The sequence below is a fragment of the Bombus huntii genome, chromosome 4 (genome assembly GCF_024542735.1).
Source record: "Bombus huntii isolate Logan2020A chromosome 4, iyBomHunt1.1, whole genome shotgun sequence".
Lineage (NCBI taxonomy): Eukaryota > Metazoa > Arthropoda > Insecta > Hymenoptera > Apidae > Bombus > Bombus huntii.
Window position 1 is genome coordinate 14,410,516 of NC_066241.1, and position 16,975 is coordinate 14,427,490.

Below are 16,975 nucleotides of genomic sequence, written 5' to 3' on the forward strand. Positions count from 1 at the left end.
GTAGTTTATTACAATAATGGGATTGTTACAGTTCTGATAATTAATCACGGCGATTAGGCATTCGCGACACTAGTGACAATGGTCTCAGGTTCGATAACGAATCCGCGGTCAACGGGATGATAGATGAACGTTCTCACAAAATCTAAGTCTGACTCTTTGTTAGCAAAACGTGAAATAATCACTGATCGTAAAGACGTTACTCTTTAGTCGATGAGATCGCGAGAGAGAATGACTTTCCACATAATAATGCCACAGAGGGAAAACTATATGGGGTGTGTCTAAGGACACGAGATCCTCGGATTCGTCGAGGAAATCAAAATTTACAATCAATTCTCGCATTGAGAATAACTAAATCGTAAGATTTATAACGGGCCCTCAGGCTAGCTGAACATGTATTGCGGAGACGCATCGACATCTGGCAATCATCTTACTCGAAGAATAGGGTCTGCGTGTGGCGAGCTACGGGACAGAGACCATTGGAATGTTTACTGTCGAGTGTTACAACTATTCCCTTTTTAAGGGGAACTGTACTATCACTCCATAACTTTGTTAGACAAAACGTTCATCCCTTGACCGCGGCCTCGTTCAGCGACTGGTTGTCGCCGCGAGCCCAAGCTCACTATCACATGTTTCGAACCATTACAATCGGATTAGATTTTTTTTTTTTATTTATTAATATTTCCAATCAATTCTCGCATTGAGAATTTTCAGTAATTTTTTTCTGGCGTGGCGCAGTGACATGGCTAATTATTTATAATAAGTTAATACTTATTATAGATAAGTATAATTTATAAGTAGGTGGATGACTACAATTGTTTAATTACAGCTATGGTAGAATCTAGATTACAATGTTACGGGATTTTCCCAAAATTTCCAAGGCTCCGGTGTTCTTTCATCTCCGACATATAATAGTCCATCCGACGGTGTATGTATCGAAACTTGAGACCGATCGATCTCCCTCTCTCTCTAATTCATCTCGCGGGACAGCGAGGATTAATTTCAAAACTCGACCGTGTCCTTTATTTCCTGAGTTTTCTCATTTTTGTTTCATCGTACGTCGCGCGAAGAAGATCTCATGCAAGAGAAGTAACGAATGGGGTGTAAAAGTAAGAAGGATAGGAAAGTTGATAAAATATCGTTATCACACATGATGAGTCGAGAGGACTTGGGAAAGACTTAATTTTTACGATTCTTTTTATTAATTGGATATTGTAATATCAGTGAAGATTAACTGTTTCCACTTTGAGAGATGCGCTGAAACATAATCTTTCTCGCAGAATGCATAAGCTCGTCCCCAGCTATTTTTCTTCACTTTATTATCATGTTACATTTACCGAATGCCCAGCTGGACAAATTGTAAAGTACAAATTAAATAATTAGAAAAAAAACTATATTATCATTGTCTGAGAAAACAGATGTTGGATTTACTTGTTTGTTGTTACGAAAGAAACATAAAATTATATATGCTACTGACCAAACATTTTTTTTATTATTATTTAATTTATACTTTACAGCTGGACATTTGGTAAATAGACCAAACATTTGTTTCATTTTTTCAATTGCAATTCTACACTCCTGTTAATTTTTCTATTAATTTCAGATTAATATCTATATATCTAATCTCTCTCTATATATATGTATATATATGTATAAATATCTATAATATATCTAATATCTCAATAATATCTATAAGTATCAATAGTAATTCTCTTTAGTTCGATAAATTTTTAAAATTTTTTAATCTATTTTCTAATCCTCTATGAAATCTTTATTTTAATACGAAAAATGATTGAAAAATGATTGACGTCACTTTTTAATAACCAGCATAGGACTAGTAGAATTAGCAAAACTAAATGGCAATAATTTTGTGTCTAAACTTATCAAAAATACAGATTTTAATTTTCTACCAGTTGCAATAAAGCATTAACTAGAGACATAAGAGAAAAAATTCAAATGAGACTTCTTTATCGTTGCTCGTATAATTAATACGATCCACGATATAACGAGGTCGTAAATTAGAGCATCGAGTAGCAGCACCAACAGACCGTGTCTAAGAGTTTGTAGACTGTATTTGTACATTGTATTCTGTTTTAATTTCATTGGAGTTACATAATTTACATAATGGATTGTTTCTTTTTATATAACTCAAATACCTTGTGTATTTAAATCAATCAAATTCGAAGATGGTATCCCACTGGGGGTAGCCATCCACATGTTATAATACTATATCACTAAGCTATAATATTTTACCAAATGTCCTACTGGACAAATTGTAAAATGTAAATAAATAAAAAAAAAAAAACCTTGTGTATTTGATTGTTCAATGCAACTTGTCTGTAGTCATAATTACACAATATTCGAATATAAAAATAAATTTTTATTTTAGTATATAAAAAAACATACAAAAATTTTGTATTAAAAATTTCTTGTCAACAGCTCTAACTAAGATTTCGGAAAGTACAATTACATGCCTATATCCTATCAATTCCCTACTTGTTTCGAAATCTAAAGTTTAATTACTTTGACTTTTACGATCTTGTTATGTCAAAACTTGTATTTCACCATTGACGTGGTATTACTTGAGCGATAAAAATGATTGGGACCTTTTCACGTACAATTTTCAGAATTTCCTTAACTTTACTCACAACTTTAGTTAAGAAAGTTTATCGCGTTAATACACAGCAGATATGACTTCAAACCTTCAAGCACAAGAACTTTCAAAAGCTTCCTCCACGATTATATAATAATAGTTTTATCCGCTTCATCGACAACAATGAATTTAAGCAAGATTCCAGCTTTCAGCTTTTGAACTTTCGCTTGCTGAGAGGAGCTTGTGACGCTCGACGATCCAGGAATTAGAATTTCTGCTCGTATCAAGTTTCTTCATTCGTCTTCAACTTTTATTTTTCTAGAAGTACCGTAGGCTATAGACTCAAAGAAAATCAGTCGATTCTATCTCTTCTTCGTCCTTTTTCTTATTAATTGAACAATTTACATCATTTGCACCAAGTACAAAATTTCTTCCAAAACAGCTCATATCAAACGAACCCACCAATTTCAGGGATACCTTTATTTCCTCGACGATGTAACGATAATTGAAAAAAACATCCTCCAGTTCCAGTCCATTAATCTCCCACGGTTTCCCCCTTTTATTCACAAGTTATCCCCTACTTTAATATCTACATGAAAGACACATCGGCTGATAGGAAAAATCCTCTGATGGAAAATTTTATTCACAGATCATGCGTCTTTCATTCTTTTCGATTTTCCTCTTCCTTACAACGTTGTATTTCGAAATGAACGAGAAGGAAAGTCACGAATCGATTCACTTGTCTGAAATAAAATCCCGGGAATCGATCAGAGCTGAATCGAACAGGATGAAATAGACACGGTGACAAGGCGAGGAGATAAAGGAAATAAAGACGCGCGATGATCCGAATAAATCTCAATAGAAGTTTATTCATGAAACAAATTCAACCTGTATTTCGTGGTAACTTCATCCTCGAAAAGGCTATTACGCAATTAAGCCGTCGTTTTTTATTCATAACTCCATTAAACGAGTCTGGGAAAAAGTCCAGAAAAAATTTTTTGAAAAATGAACCATAACTTTCATATGCTTGAAAAGAATGGAGGTAAAAAAATTGTTATTCACGAAAATTACGCAGATTTATTAAAGGAAATTTAAATTTGAAGAATAATATAAATAACGATGAGGATGATTCGTTCGAAATTGGCTAACAATGTTCCGATAATCGTGAAACAGAAATGAATAAATGTGTATAGAATAGATGATGGCTTTTCTGTTAATATCCTCTTTTTTTGTATTCTCAACAGAGACGATGAGTGAAAACTGTAAACGTCACGCGGATTCGATACTCCGATGAAAGGACACAATGGAACTGAGAGTATGTCTTTATTTTGGGCACAATGGTGAGCGAAAAATCGGATAGTTTATGAGTAAATTGAGACAGAAAAAGAAATATCGTGATTATTATGGAAATACAAATGGAAAAGTTTGTTACTTTTTGCTAGTTTCTTTTTAATAGCGAATGACTTTTTATTTATTTTATTTTTATATTATAAACATGAAAAAGATATTTATATTCATATTACAAATCCGTTTAATTTATTTGCTTTTTTTTTTAAATAACACATAATAACGGAGCCTACGGAGAAATAAAAAAAATGATTAATTTTGATATGACGAAGATAAGCACGATATTTAATGTTGATGTTATAAATTGCTTTCTTCTGCTTATTTGCTTCTAGTAACAAATAATATTGAACTTCTGTTTGAAAAAAGGAAAAAGATATTTAATATTTACGTTATAAAGATAGATATTTCCGATTGAGCTGTGGGTATTTGTTTAACGATACGCTGCATCGACGTAAAGGATGGAGGAAAAGTTGATTTTACTCGCGCGCTTTTCTATAGAAAAATTTTTTGATTCACGCGAAACGAAACAAATTTGTTATCCGTGATTCTACGGTTTCGCAGTAAAGGGATAGAAATTATTATACTAGTGGGATGCTGCATACTCACTTAAAAAGCTTCGTAAATAAAATATCTCAACATTTTTTCGTCGGACCCGTTTCATATTTAATTTCGACGAAATTGCAGCTTGTTTATTGAACGATGTACAAGAGCGATTATTTGATGTGTAACCGAGAATCTTCGTAACGTAACGAACACGGATATGAAATTTTAAATACAAAAATTTCACTCGCTCACATTTTTATATAATAAACCAATCGATAACGATTCTTAAATGTTATTACTACAGTAGGAATTTAATTATTCGATTATTCATACAAAATAAAGGAAGATAAATATATTTTTTCACGAGGGCCATTCCCTTTTCCGTTAATTGATATTCTACAATTGGTATTCTGATAATCGAGCTTCTGCTGGATTAATTTTGATTGTTATTAAAGGAAACACGGGAAACATTGATCATCATTAATATTCCCATAATGAGTCTCAAATTGTCCTCATGGAGGCGACAAATGATTGCTGCATTCTCAGAAAGATGTCCAGCTGGACAAATAGTAAAATACTAATTAAATAAATAAAAAAAGAAATTCTCAGAGTGGGTAACTGGCACAAAAGTGAAAGATGAAACGATTAATGAATCAATAAATATAACTCACATGTTTCACGTTAATTAACAGGCAATATTAGCGATAAAAGTGACAAGTTAATAATCCATTAATAAGCTAATTAATATAACAACAAAAGGCAAAAGTGCAGCGATTAAACATACTCAACTGATAGGAATACATAAATAACAGATGAAATGTCATTTATATGTATTTTGTACTGTGAAAATTCAATACAGTAAATATTGATTTTCTAATATTGACGAAAATAAAGATATAGTCAATATAGGAACTGGATGATAAGATATGACATGTGAACGTATGTATCTACACCAGTGACTATTCGAACACTCCTAGAAACTAGGAACCTTTTATGCATATATTATACAAAACATTTTGAAATTTCATTAGCACCATAATAGTCAAACTCGAAGATGGTATCCTGTTGTGGGTAGCCATTCACATGTTATTTAGTAATTAAGTTAGAAAAATTTACCAAATGTACAGCTGGACAAATTGTAAAGTACAAATTAAATAATAAAAAAAAAAAGAAAAAAATTAGCATCATAACGGTTAGCTTCATTACATTGGCAAAATTCCGAATGAATCTGGCAATGTATATGGGAGTTATATGTACAAGATATTTATTAGAAGCACATCTTGCAAAGATTTGTTTTTTCTTTTTTCTTTATTTTAAAGTTGTATTCAACTTCCAGAGTTATTAGCGATTATTTGTTGGTTAAAATCATGCAAATGTTATTCTTGTTCTTGCTAAGGGCTACAGTACTCTAAAGATCTGTTTGCAATAAACGTTTTGTAACTTCTGTACTCTTTCGGACTGGTTTCAAATTTTACCATTATAGTTTATTTTTTTTTTATTATTTAATTTGTACTTTACAATTTGACCAGCTGGACATTCGGTAAATTTCCATTATAGTTGTGTTTGGTACTCATTACAGTGCCGAAGAAATCTGAAAAACTCTCGTGTAATGCACGTAACGTATCCATAAAATAATTCTGTGACAGATGTTTGAATACTCTGGTGAACCACTGTATATGGAAATTCAATCGTTAGGTGGTGGATTTTATTTCTCCTCAAAAAAGATTATGTATTGACGTCCACAAAGATAAGTGGAGTTTTCTTATTACCTGGCAATTTGCCTTTCTGATTTGATAACTTTCGGTCATTTGTTATTGGAGGAGCAACGTCACGAAATCGGCCAAAAGGTTACCAGGTCGAATACGTTTGATACGCGCTTAAATATTCCTCTGCCAATTCAATAAAAGTAAATTTAATCGACGAGCTATATTAATTGAACTGGCTTATTTCTTATGTAATCCATTTCCACCCTGATGGTTTTGTTCTAACAATCGCAATTATCGATACTTTTATTCAGATTTATAGTTTCTTCTCTTATTTTTTCTCTTTCATTGTTTCGTTAAACATTAAACAAACGAAGCAAATAAAACGCCGAGCGAACGAAACGTGTCAACTCGATAACCGGATGGAATTTTTACGAAACGTTAGAAGCAATTTACCAAATGTCCAGCTAGACAAATTGTAAAGTACAAATTAAATAATAAAAAAAAAAAAGAAAAAAAGGAGAAAAAACGTTAGAAGGATGATTTATACTAATTGAGCTATTAGTTGAACTTCATATGCGAGCATGCGACGTGAATAATTCTAGCTCATAAATAATTTTCAATTCGTCGTTATCTATTTCTAATCAGTCCATATTTGTATTGTTAATTAGAAACTTTGTTCGGATTTGAGTTTTTCTTTGCGTGTTCATGTACAAGATTGGTTGTCAATATACTGGATTTTAAAACTGCTCCTCTATAATTTCAATTCTTTTTTAACTTCATTTTTAATTAAAAATGGGCTAAGGACAGGAGGACATGCGAAAAGTTAATTTTTTTAATTTATATGTAGACAGAGAGTAACCTTCAATCCTTCCGTGCTCCAGAGTATCAATTTCATGTACTTTCTTTCAAGGAATCAATCGCGAAGCTATTGTAAAAGGTTTGTTCCTTAGAAGTTGTAAATCGTTAAAGTTTAAACGTTATTTCACCAGCGAATAGTTCGATGGAAGAAAAAGGATTTTAATAAAAAAAGATATATATATATAATACTGATAAGTCTTCTTCATATATATTATAGGAAGACTTATCAGTTTCGTTTTCCTGTTGAAACATGCTATTTCTATCTTTGCGAGCTCTTGTAGCGATTAAAAGCAAAAATAAAAAGTACGTGGGTTGCAACAAATTCAGCGCCATATGAACAGAAATTTGTACGGAGATAAAAAGCGTCGGTTTTCGCGAGAGCTGTTATTGATAAGGCTTGTCATCGAGGACAGTTCATTTAAAATTTTTCTCGTTACCACATCACCATGTATAACAAATTACTCGCGATCAATCGTAATATCTTTTCAGTTAAACAAAAACATGTTAACAATTTTTGTGCTTCTTTCATTTATACTTATATTTTATTTTATTAAAACAAATCTTCAAGCACTTAATTACACGTTACATGTTATAATACACGTTAAATGCTAATGATGATTTTTCACTCACAGAAATGTACCGTCTATCTGCTATCGAGAGAAAATTACTTTTACCAAGTTGTTAGAATATTCGTTTCACCAACGATTTCCGTGTCGATTTAATTAAAATTTCCGGATTCCACGGTAATTGCGCACCGTGTCGACCCTGCGGTTACATCGATTGTATTCTTTTGCTTACGTCGATGTACGTACATATACAGATATAGGTCGGCTGTAGATCTATGTAAAAATAGACACGGTTACAGTTTTTTTTTTTTTTTTTCAGTAAAGATAGAGAAAATGAAGAAAAATGAAAAACCTGGTTAAATGTTAACGCTGGTATTGCAGACATATAACATCAATTTTAATTTGTAGTGATCATAGCTGGAGGAATTTATTTTCGCTAATATGCTGAAAATTCTGTTTCGATTTCAATAAAAACATCTATACACAAAAGCATCTATATATTTTTCACCATCGTAAGAAAAGAAATTCTAAAAGCTTTGCTATTTCTATCTAAAATAAAATATAAGATAACTAGATAAAATGGACGTACGTAAGTGATCTGACCAATTTTTCTTTGAAGATACTCTGAAATAGCATAAAAGTCAATGCTCCTACTTCGACTATTGAATATCGACTATTGAATAATATCGGCTGATATAGAGAAAGAGAGAGAAAAGAGCTATCATCGTTCATTTTATTATGCTTCCTTTTCTTGTTTTGCTCTGTCCTTTTACGCGCATCCGTCTTTGTGTGTCAGTTATGTAATGCTTCCACCGCGTTTTCTTTAATACCTTATAATTCTACACATTTATTTACTCGTATTTTCCTCTCTGATTTGTAATACAAATTTATTACGTACATATTTTTATATAGAAAATATCGATATACAGTTGAAATTACTGTTTACGTATAAACAAGAATATTCTTAATTTTTTTGTCAGGAAACTTTTTTCCTTTCAAGCAAAATAAAATAAATTCAAAATGAAATGGAAACCATCTTAAATGTGTGGGTGTATATACTATGAACACTTTCTTAATATATTGGTCCATCGCAAATGTCACAGTCATAAACTTTTTATGGAAATCAATATTTTTAACATTTAGTCACACGTTATGACAGTGCGTGTTAGAATACTGATATCTGAGAGTGCTAAGTTTAAAGTAAATAAAATAAATATTTTAAATCTGAGAACGTGAGTGTAAAAGTACTACGTTGTCTGTCTTTGTTTCTCATACATACGATAAGTTTCTTTTTTATTACTTAATTTGTACTTTACAATTTGTCCAGCTGGACATACTGTGAATTTTCGATAAATTGTACAAAATTAAAGTTGAAATATCATTTGATCAATCTTTGATCTTTTCTTTATTTAATTTGTACTTTACAATTTGTCCTAATGGATATTCGGTAAATTTTTCTAGCTTTATTGCTAATTAACATGTGGGTGGCTACCCCTAGCGGGATACCATCTTTGAATTTGTCTATTTTATTTCTTTAGTGAAGTCAGTGGGGTGTTTTCCCTTTAGTCTTCCTTTTATGAGAGTTTTGCTCGTTTCAGCAGCCAACCGGTTTGGATGGTAAATCCTTGATCTGATCAATGGTCAAAGAAGAAATCGACAGATATCAAAAAAAAAAAAAAAAAAAATACAAGGGAAAAATGGTAACACATCCAAACCAGTTGGCTGCTAAAACGAGCAAACCCCATATAAAAAAAAGACTGAAAAGAAAACATCCCACTGACCTCACTAAAAAAATAAATTTTTTTTTTATTTAGTTGTTTATATTCACAATTTGTCCGATTTGGACATTTGGTAGAATTTAAAGAAATAAAATAGACAAACTCAAAGATGGTATCCCGCTGGGGGTAGCCATCCACATGTTATTTAGCAATAAAGATAGAAAAATTCACCGAATATCCATTAGGACAAATTGTAAAATACAAATTAAATAAGTAAATAAAAAAAAAGAAACTGATCTAAGTGCCTTAATACCTTTTTTTACAGAGAATACACAGATCTATAGCTTGTCCCGTACAGTGTAGACGTAGTTTAGACATATACCAAACATCATTGGTTACAAAAAAAGAGAACAGAAGAAGGAAAACAAAATACAAAGGTAGAGAAAAAGCAGATTTCCCATAGAAAATAGTATTCATTGCCTGGCAAAACGACACATGCCATATCCTCGATTCAGAATCTGTCACGCATCTTTCCAAGAATGTGTCATTGAGAAGCCCACTCGAAAGCACATAGTGAGCAGTAGTTGTTTCGCAGCAGGATGTCTGTCTAAAGAACACAGTCCATTGAGTTTACCAAAGGCACAATTTAGCCTGGCAAACGTTGTACGTGTCGCGATTGCCTCTTAAGAATATTAGGACGAAAGTTTTCCATTTTGTAGCAACTAGCGTGGTGTAATTTAAGCACAGTTACTTAGTTTGCGGTATAGTATTCCATTCTAAGCTCGCCGGGACTCGGAAGTGGTAATATTTCACCGTTGTTGGCACAACGTGACCGTTTTAACGCGACAAAATTTCGACGAGCAAGAGAGTCACCAAAGAGATTTCACGTGGTCGGAATGCGGACTTTAAATGGCTACTTAAGAGGATGTTCGTTCGAACAATTCCAACGCTTCTCGGCTCCATTACCCTCTCTATCTCATCGCTCGTCACTTCCGGCAAGATTATTCCCTCTTTTTTCCTATCTTCAGCAGTTTTATTCGTTCTTTTTTTACAACGATACGTTAATGGTTTGAATTTCCCCGGCTAATTACATTGCTCGATGAAACCGGAGAATCGCGATTAGAATGCATGACCACGTGTGGACAATGGTTTTTACCGCAAGTAAAATTAAAGGATGTGAAATACCTACTTACGAATACATACTTGTACGATTTTTGTCCTCGTTTCTGTTGCACCCTAATTTACACGCTATAATCGGTTTACTTTATCCCATAATGTTCATTGTATACATACAAAATGTCGTATAATACGTAGTATAATTGAATGGACTTGATCGACAGGCATGATACCTACTGTCACGTCCAATGACTCTTTACACTAACCAGGCCCCACACCGCGGGCAAGATGGCATCCAGATGTCTGCACATCCTTACTGCCTTCAATAGTCTTAAGGACCCACCATAAATCTTGGCATTTTTATAATTAAGGTCCGTCAGACCAAACAAGTATCTTTTGTTTCAAGTGCTCCTTAAATTTATTGTCTACATCGGGAAAATACGGGAAAGTTGGTTTTTCTCACGTATGATGCTTCCCACTAGCAACTTCCTCTCGGGGGCGGCTAGAACCCTTCCTTGCCCGGCAACCTTTTTCTTATTCAATCAGAAGCAATCAGTGCCCAGTGTAGTCCGAAAACAACACGTGTCGCCCAACCGTCGAAAGTGAACACAGCCAAGTGTTTCCTACCCTTTAGGGAGAAGAAAATTCCACGCACCTAACCCCAACCCGAATACTAGCCTCATAGCCTCACGACTAGTTATTCATTTTGAATCAACTAGCTCGATGATGGCCCAGCAATCGCGACCAGGCTCTCCGGAGCAGACTCGCAACTACCCCGCGCTACCCCCTCTCCCCCCCCCCGTGGCAGAAGTGTAGCAGAACTCTCCGCACCAACGACGCTAATATTACAAAGAAACGGAAAATAGAAACAGCAAAACCATACACAATCGACACCCGGAACGAACAATCAACGATACAAATAAACACCCACAACAGGTTCGCCGTACTGCAATCCACTAACGACGCCATGGAAATCGCAGACCCGCCGCCAAACCAACAATCACAGAGAATCCCCCCTCCCCCACCAATATTTGTGGATGACGTCATTGACATACAAACAATGATCAAGTCCCTAGAGAGAGATATCTCCAAGGAGGACTATAACTTAAAGATAAATAACAATAAAGTAAAAATACTGCCGAGGAACCCAGAAGCTTACAGAAAACTCACCAAGATACTTAGGACCCTGAACGCCAACTTCCACATCTACCAACTCAAACAGGAAAGGCCTTTCCGGGTGGTCCTACGAAACATCCACCACTCAGCAGACATAGATGAACTCAAATACGAACTCTCCAAACTCGGACACGAAGTCATCAACGTAAGTAATATAAGGCATAGAGTCTCGAAAGACCCGTTATCCTTATTTTTCATAGATATAAAACAAAAGCCAAACAATAAGGAAATCTACAATATCAGTCGCCTAATGAACGCAATAGTAAAATTCGAACCATCGCTTGTGAAAAAAGAAATAGTGCAATGCAAAAGGTGCTAAAGGTACAGTCATACGCAGAAATACTGCAACCATACTTTCCACTGCGTTAAATGTGCAGGCACTCACTCCACTGACCAGTGCGCTAAATCACCGGAAACCCCAGCGAAATGCATCCACTGTCAAGGTGACCATCCTGCCAACTACAAAGGCTGCTCAGCCTATAAAACTCTATACACAAACAAGTACCCTAAACTCAGAGCAAAAGAGGTAACCAACCAAACACCCAGCCCGCCGAAATTCACGACTACCCCAATCCCCTCAACCAATCAAACACCCAGTCCTACCAAATTCATCACCACCTCAACCTCCTATGCCCAAGCAGTACAAGGCATCCAAAATAACCCGAACAGCCAAAGGGATCTTTCCCAAAATAGTGTCCCTAACCCACCTAACTCTTCTCTAGGCTTGAAAAGCTAATAGAGAAACAATCAGAGCAAATAAATAATTTGCTATCGCTACTAACACTCATCATGGATAAATTAATACGCCCCGACACAAAATAAAACCAAGGCGCATAGCTCTTTGGAACGCCAACGGTCTAGCGCAATACAAACTTGAACTAGAACTCTTCCTAAAACACCAGCAAATCGACGTAATGCTCGTATCGGAAACCCACTTCACCGACGAAAACTACCTGAAAATAAATGGTTACAAATTCTACCATACCCAACACCCCAGCGGAAAGGCCCACGGTAGCACCGGAATAATAATCAAAGCAAGTATTAAGCACTACGAACTTCCATCATTCCAGAAAGACTACCTCCAAGCAACAAACGTAGCAATAGAAGACTGTCATGGCACAATCACCACTTCAGCAGTATACTGCCCTCCCAGACACTCCATCGCCAAAGAAGACTTTGATAACTTCCTGGACACCCTGGGCAATAGATTCATAGCTGGGGGAGACTATAACGTCAAGCACACCCAATGGGGCAGCAGACTGATTACAGCAAGAGGCAAAAACCTCTTAAACAGCATAATAAACAACAACCTCAACTACCTCACCACATACGAACCCACATACTGGCCCACTGACACCAACAAAATACCCGACCTTCTCGACTTCTTCGTAACTAAAAATATCTCATCAAGACACGTCCAAACCAACTCCTCGGCTGATCTCTCCTCTGATCATTCCCCCGTGATGGCAATAGTCAGTTCAACAATTATCGAGAATACATCTAATGGCCCCATTCACAACCAACACACCAACTGGCAGCTCTTTAGAGAAGTCTTTACACACTCAACTTCAGCCTTAACTCCACTAAAAACTAAGGAAGAAATCGAAGCAGCCACGGAATACTTAAACACGAGCATAATAAACGCCATCCGCCTCTCCACACCGACAAAAACGTCTATCAGCAAACAAGAATATCCCCAATACATACTAAAAAAAAATAGCAGAAAAACGTAGACTAAGAAGAGTATGGCAGACCCATAGAACACCGGATGACAAACGCAAACTAAATAACGCAACTAGAAAGCTATCCAAAACCATAAAAAATTATAAAAACGACTGTTTCCAAAAATACCTCGCCAGCTTATCCCCCACAGCCGACTCCAACTACTCACTATGGAAGGCCTCCAGGAAACTCACACGCCCCCCACAAATAATCCCACCTATCCGCCGTCCGCAAGGTGGATGGGCGCGAAGCCCTATAGAAAAAGCCGACCTGTTTGCTAAATACTTGTCTAAAGTATTCAAACCCCATTCCCCCAAAGCTGCCGCGGACGTCACTGAATACTTGCACACCCCCTTCCAAATCTCCTATCGAACTCTTCACTTCTGCAGAGACTATAGAAACAATCAGTCGCCTAAACCCCAAGAAAGCAGCAGGGCACGACCTAATAGGCAATAAAGCAATCAAGGAACTTCCCATAAAAGGGATAGCACTCATCACATCGATTTTTAATGCTATCCTTCGCCTGGAACACTATCCTAAGGCCTGGAAAATCTCATTGATTACCCTCATCCTTAAACCCGGTAAACCGATATACGAAACCAGCTCCTATCGCCCAATCAGTCTTTTACCTACCCTGTCCAAACTATTCGAGAAGATGCTCACGAACCGACTCCCTCCAATCCTAGAGAACTTGAGAACACTCCCAGATCACCAATTCGGCTTCTGAAAACAACATTCAACAGTAGAGCAAATCCACCGCATAACCCATACAATCAGCCAAACACTCGAAAAGAAAAAATATTGCTCAGCGGTTTTCCTAGTCATCCAACAGGCATTCGACAAAGTATGGCATGAAGGGCTACTATACAAGCTTAAAAAGATCCTACCTCACCTCTACTACTCCATCCTAAAATCCTACCTAACCAATAGATAATTCATGGTTAAATGCCTAGACGCCACTTTCGCAACATTCCCAATAGAATCCGGCATACCCTAAGGTAGTGTCCTCGGACCCCTACTGTATTCCATCTACACTGCCGACTTACCTATATCAAACGAGATAACAATAGCGACATTTGCAGACGACACAGCGCTATTAGCTACTCACGCAGACCCGGTAATAGCCTCATCCACTCTCCAGCGAAGTCTCGACTCCATGGAAAAGTGATTTCAGAAATGGGGCTTCAAAATTAACGAAAAGAAATCCTCACATGTAACCTTCACGCTCCGAAAACAAACCTGCCCCCAGGTCACCATCAACAATGCAACAGTTCCTAGCAGGGACACAGTCCGATACCTGGGCATGACCCTGGACAGGAGACTAACGTGGAAGAAACACATCTCAGATAAAAGGAAGCAACTAAAGGACAAACTAAAAAAACTCTATTGGCTCACGGGCCGACGCTCCAAACTAAACATACAGAATAAAATTACCCTCTACAAGACCGTAATAAAACCTGTCTGTACCTACGGAATCCAACTATGGGGAACAGCAAGTAACTCCAACATCGAAATACTTCAACGCTTCCAATCGAAAACGCTAAGATCCTTAATAGACGCATCTTGGTATGTTACCAACGAAACCATCCATCGCTACCTCAAGATACCCACAGTCAAAGAGGAAATAGCAAAATATAGCGACAGATATAGCAAAAGAGTCAACAAACACCGAAACCCCCTAATCACTGGACTACTTGATACGACGGACCAGATTCGCAGGCTGAAGAGGCACTACCCGCTAGACCTAAACGTTAGATTCATTTAATTATCCAAATTAAGCATATGCACTTACTTATAATACTTATAAATTATACCTATCTATAATAAGTATTAACTTATTGTAAATAAACAGCCATGTCACTGCGCCACGCCAGAAAAATTACTGAAAATTCTCAACATGAGAATTGATTGTAATTTCAACAAATAAATAAATAAAAAAAATCAGAAGCAATGACTATCCTAGCCTTACTTTCCTAGCCAAAATTGTTATCAACAAATCCGATGGTACCGTGTGCTAGACACACCCATCACTAGTTTTTCTCAGACACAGCATCGTCACTGAACTGCACTTATTCTCTATCTTTTTTTTTTTTTTTTGCACGTGGAGAAATCCTCATGGACATTTCGCTGCTGCTAATAATCGGCAACAGCAGAGTAGTGTCGGACTCTTACCGACTAAAACTCCACGATGACCATCCTACGCGTGTGACAGGAGTGCTTCGGGGACCTCTTACGAATTATCTTTCTATTGCACCCCCCCCCCTCCTGCGTCCTCTTGATCGAGCCAGTTCTAAAAATTTCCCTAACTGTTGAGTTTGGCCCTAGGATGGGGGCCGGGCATTGTCCCTAGCGCCATCCCCCTTCTAGTCGCGGTCCGTTGGGACGGCGATGAAGCGGCTCTAGGCCGCCTGACCGCCATCCCTCTCCATCGCTCCTTTGCGAGCATAACCCGTTCGCAAAAGAGGCGGACAGCCTCGTATTCCTGTGACTTATTCTCTATCTTTAGAATAGTCAACATCTTTTACCGTTTCTACTCTTAGACGAGTCGCGTACATAATTTATACATACGCATCAGTATATATTCAATTGTGATTATTGAATTCATAATCTTTGATAAAAAGAAAGTTAATAGTTGTGTTACGGCTCAACCTTCTTGTTCTTATCATCTAAGCCTCAAGTTTACGTGACATCCTCGTCGTTGCCAAGAAATTTGCAGTTCACGACCCAGGAAGTGTCGTGGACCATGTAACGTCAATTCACATCAGAGACCAGGCCACACACCGCGGACAGGATGGCACCCCGATGTCTGCACATCCTTGGCGCGTACCCTCAATAGTCTTAAGTACCCACCAGGGGTCTTGGAATTTTCATAGTTAAGGTCCTTCGGACCAAGCGAGTATTTCTTGTTTTAGATTCCCTTTTACGTTTATTGTCTACCACGTATTAACCTAGAAAGTTGGTTCTCTTCACATTTAGTATGTTCCGTTAGCAACTTTCTCGCGAGGGCGGCTAAAACCCTTCCTGGTCCACTTACTATTCAATCGGAAACGGTGTCTACTATCCTCACTTCCTTAACCAAAATTGTCATCAACAAATCCGATAGTTCAGTGTCCTCAGACACACCGACCCCTAGCCTTCCTCAGACACAGTATCGTCAGTAACACTCATTTATTCTGTATCCTTAGAATAGTCAACATATCTTTACCGGTCTCTACCCTTATAACAGTCGCGTACTTAACGTATAATTGTAACTAAGTCCTACATAACGTGGTTGGAGTGAATTGTGATTTATGTTAATTCAGTGTGTATTACATCGTGATTGCTGAATTCATAATAAAGTTTAATTAAGGCAAAATTAATAGTTGTGTTACGACTCAGCTATTTTATTTCATCAACCAACCCTTAAGTTTACGTGACAATCACCTCGAAGTGTCGTTGAACACCTACATAAGCTGTTATGCTATTATTGTTTTATTATTGTACTATCGTGGAAAAATCATTAAAGAAAACCCGATGAACTACAGTGCAGGAAAAAAGCAAAATGCAGACGGTCCAGAAACCACGCGAAATCCGAATAGGCCATGCGACTCAGCAATATGCCCATGGCCTTTTAGGAAAATAGGTACTTGAAAA

The 16,975-nt window shown here is 36.6% G+C and overlaps 1 protein-coding gene and 1 long non-coding RNA gene across 6 annotated transcripts in view; one reads left to right on the forward strand and one right to left on the reverse strand.

Annotated features, from left to right (window-relative positions):
• LOC126864412 (beta-3 adrenergic receptor-like) overlaps positions 1-16,975 on the forward strand; it is an 87,346-nt gene that overhangs the window by 39,377 nt on the left and 30,994 nt on the right. For 2 of the 5 annotated variants that reach the window (XM_050615745.1, XM_050615747.1), the window contains one exon: positions 3,835-3,930. The exons of 2 other annotated variants lie outside the window; for them this stretch is intronic. The gene's annotated coding sequence lies outside the window, so the exon portion shown is untranslated. Of the gene's footprint in view, positions 1-3,834; positions 3,931-11,353; positions 11,766-16,975 lie in introns of those variants that run through there. One more of the 5 variants, XM_050615750.1, reaches the window with a different exon arrangement.
• The window catches only part of LOC126864434 (uncharacterized), an 86,207-nt gene that overhangs the window by 25,535 nt on the left and 43,697 nt on the right, over positions 1-16,975 (reverse strand). The gene's annotated exons all lie outside the window — the stretch shown is intronic.